General features: G+C 47.5%; 1 protein-coding gene across 1 annotated transcript in view; it reads right to left on the bottom strand.

The window, feature by feature from the left end:
* Positions 1-5000, bottom strand: part of sap30bp (SAP30 binding protein) — a 30483-nt gene that overhangs the window by 9451 nt on the left and 16032 nt on the right. The window lies entirely within an intron of this gene.

Raw genomic sequence — 5000 nt, 5'->3', positions numbered from 1 at the left:
TTTTCATCTTCTGCCACTCTTCTGGGCAGATCTTGATCTTGGATGACCAGCTCTCTCCTCTGTGAAGATGTTCTCTGGGGTTCACATCATCTCACACACACTGCTGTCCTGTCCAGGCTGCACGCTTCAGGTCATCATGTTGACCGTCTGAAGTGCTCTGGAGCAGGTTTTCCTCAGGGATCTCTGTACCTGCTGCATTCATCTCCTCGACCCTGTTGCTGAACAACACCCCAGAGCATGATGCTGCCACCTCCATGCTTCCCATCAGCCAGACCATAAGCAGAACCTGCTTTTATCTGGACACTGAGCTTGGACTTCAAAGTCCACAACTTTAATTAATGTCACATCAGACTGGACACTCAGACTCTGGAGTACAACCACACGCCTTTTACTGTGTCTGTCTGAATCTTCACTATAAACACCTGAGTGATGGAATACTTCTCAGATCTTCCAGCAGGTTCTGACTTCTCTCAGCAGGACGTCTGGAGATCTGTTAGACTGGACACAGGGTTCTTGGTCACCTTCCTGATGAAGGTTCCTCTAACCAGGTTACTGGAAGAGGGTCAGTAGAAGTGTTTTGTGGCAAGTTCACGACATTATAAATAATAAAACATTAATAAATATAATAACAATGTAATAAACAGTAATAGAGGCGGAGCTGTCCTGTCCTCTGTCCAGTATCAGTCCATCCTCCACGGAATCACACCTCTGTGTGAGTGTAGCAGCAGATGGACATTTTTAACAACCACGCAAGAAAAAGGTCACCTGGAAAAGTGCCATGTTTGTTCACTCACTCACTTCCTGTTTGCTGACAGCAGTGTGAAATCACTCACAACTGAACCCTGTCACACCTGTGTGTGTGTGTGTGTGTGTGTGTGTGTGTGTGTATAAACTCAGTGTTATAAAGAGGAGCATCATAATGGGCAAGTCCAGCTCAGAGAGGAGTGTGTAGCTGCAGGCGCAGGATATTAGTCATGCAGAAGATAAGAACTGAATGTGTCTGAACTCAAGAACCACACCCTGACACACACACACACACAGACACACACACTGACACACACACTGACACACACACACACACACACACACCTGTCCAGACACCTCCTGCACAAACAGAGGGGAATATAGTGTATGTAAAGAAGAATTACAAAATATGAGAGAGAGAGAGAGAGAGAGAGAGAGAGAGAGAGAGAGAGAGAGAGACAAGAGGACAGAGAGAGAGAGAGAGAGAGAGAGAGTGAGTGAGTAAGAGACACAGAAAGAGAGAGACAGAAGGGGGGGGGGGTTTAGACGAAGGGGAAGTGGACGAGGGCATGAGATCCCAGCAGGTCAAGAAAAATAAAAACAGAGCTGAGTTCTGAACAATAGACTTTATAACTTTATGAGTTTAAACTGCAGTCCAACTAAAACAGGGCCGACACTACACACCAACTACACACCAACTACACATCACTACACACCAACTACACACCAACTACACACCAACTACACATCACTACACACCAACTACACACCAACTACACACCAACTACACACCAACTACACATCACTACACACCAACTACACATCACTACACACCAACTACACACCAACTACACACCAACTACACATCACTACACATCACTACACATCACTACACACCAACTACACACCAACTACACATCACTACACACCAACTACACACCAACTACACACCAACTACACATCACTACACACCAACTACACATCACTACACACCAACTACACACCAACTACACACCAACTACACATCACTACACATCACTACACATCACTACACACCAACTACACACCAACTACACATCACTACACACCAACTACACACCAACTACACACCAACTACACATCACTACACACCAACTACACATCACTACACACCAACTACACACCAACTACACACCAACTACACATCACTACACACCAACTACACATCACTACACACCAACTACACATCACTACACACCAACTACACATCACTACACACCAACTACACACCAACTACACATCACTACACACCAACTACACATCACTACACACCAACTACACACCAACTACACAGAACTACACACCAACTACACACCAACTACACAGAACTACACACCAACTACACATCACTACCCACAACTACACACCAACTACACATCACTACCCACAACTACACATCACTACCCACAACTACACATCACTACCCACAACTACACACCAACTACACAGAACTACACACCAACTACACAGAACTACACACCAACTACCCACCAACTACACATCACTACCCACAACTACACATCACTACCCACAACTACACATCACTACCCACAACTACACATCACTACCCACAACTACACATCACTACCCACAACTACACACCAACTACACATCACTACCCACCAACTACCCACCAACTACACATCACTACCCACAACTACACATCACTACCCACCAACTACCCACCAACTACACATCACTACACACCAACTACACACCAACTACACACCACTACCCACAACTACACATCACTACCCACCAACTACCCACAACTACACATCACTACCCACAACTACACATCACTACCCACAACTACACACCAACTACACACCAACTACACATCACTACCCACCAACTACACATCACTACCCACAACTACACATCACTACCCACAACTACACATCACTACCCACAACTACACACCAACTACACATCACTACCCACAACTACACATCACTACCCACAACTACACACCAACTACACATCACTACCCACAACTACACATCACTACCCACAACTACACACCAACTACACATCACTACCCACCAACTACCCACCAACTACACATCACTACCCACAACTACACATCACTACCCACAACTACACACCAACTACACATCACTACACATCACTACCCACCAACTACACACCAACTACACATCACTACCCACCAACTACCCACCAACTACACACCAACTACCCACAACTACACATCACTACCCACAACTACACATCACTACCCACAACTACACATCACTACCCACAACTACACACCAACTACACACAACTACACACCTCTACACACCACTACCCACAACTACTCACCACTACCCACCACTACACACCAACTACACATCACTACCCACAACTACACACCAACTACACATCACTACCCACCAACTACCCACAACTACACATCACTACCCACAACTACACACCAACTACACATCACTACCCACAACTACACATCACTACCCACCACTACACACCAACTACACACCTCTACACACCAACTACACACCTCTACACACCAACTACACACCACTACCCACCACTACCCACAACTACCCACCACTACCCACCACTACCCACAACTACACACCACTACACACAACTACACACAACTACACACCACTACCCACAACTACACACAACTACACACCACTACCCACAACTACACACCAACTACACACCACTACCCACAACTACACAACACTACCCACAAACCACTACCCACAACTACACACCACTACCCACCAACTACACACCACTACCCACCAACTACACACCACTACCCACCAACTACACACCACTACCCACCAACTACACACCTCTACACACCAACTACACACCTCTACACACCAACTACACACCACTACCCACCAACTACACACCACTACACACCACTACCCACCAACTACACACCACTACCCACCAACTACACACCACTACCCACCAACTACACACCACTACCCACAACTACACACCTCTACCCACCACTACTCACCACTACCCACAACTACACACCAACTACACACCACTACCCACAACTACACAACACTACCCACAAACCACTACCCACAACTACACACCACTACCCACAAACCACTACCCACAACTACACACCACTACCCACCAACTACACACCACTACCCACCAACTACACACCTCTACACACCAACTACACACCACTACACACCACTACCCACCACTACCCACCACTACCCACCAACTACACACCACTACCCACCAACTACACACCACTACACACCACTACCCACAACTACACACCACTACCCACCAACTACACACCACTACCCACAACTACACACCACTACCCACCACTACACACCACTACCCACCACTACTCACCACTACCCACAACTACACACCAACTACACACCACTACCCACAACTACACAACACTACCCACAAACCACTACCCACAACTACACAACACTACCCACAACTACACACCACTACCCACAAACCACTACCCACAACTACACACCACTACCCACCAACTACACACCACTACCCACCACTACCCACCAACTACACACCACTACCCACAACTACACACCACTACCCACAACTACACACCACTACACACCACTACCCACCAACTACACAACACTACCCACAACTACACACCACTACCCACAAACCACTACCCACAACTACACACCACTACCCACCAACTACACACCACTACCCACCACTACACACCACTACCCACCACTACCCACCAACTACACACCACTACCCACAACTACACACCACTACCCACCACTACACACCACTACCCACCAACTACACACCACTACCCACCAACTACACACCACTACCCACCACTACCCACCAACTACACACCACTACCCACAACTACACACCACTACACACAACTACACACCACTACCCACAACTACACACCAACTACACACCACTACCCACCAACTACACACCACTACCCACCAACTACACACCACTACCCACCAACTACACACCACTACCCACCACTACCCACCAACTACACACCACTACCCACCAACTACACACCACTACCCACCAACTACACACCACTACCCACCAACTACACACCACTACCCACCACTACACACCACTACCCACAACTACACACCACTACCCACCAACTACACACCACTACACACCACTACCCACCAACTACACACCACTACCCACCAACTACACACCAC

The sequence above is a fragment of the Hemibagrus wyckioides genome, linkage group LG05 (genome assembly GCF_019097595.1).
Source record: "Hemibagrus wyckioides isolate EC202008001 linkage group LG05, SWU_Hwy_1.0, whole genome shotgun sequence".
Taxonomy (NCBI): Eukaryota; Metazoa; Chordata; class Actinopteri; order Siluriformes; family Bagridae; genus Hemibagrus; species Hemibagrus wyckioides.
The sequence above is the reverse complement of the archived record's forward strand: the minus strand, read 5'-3'. Positions and strand labels throughout refer to the sequence as shown.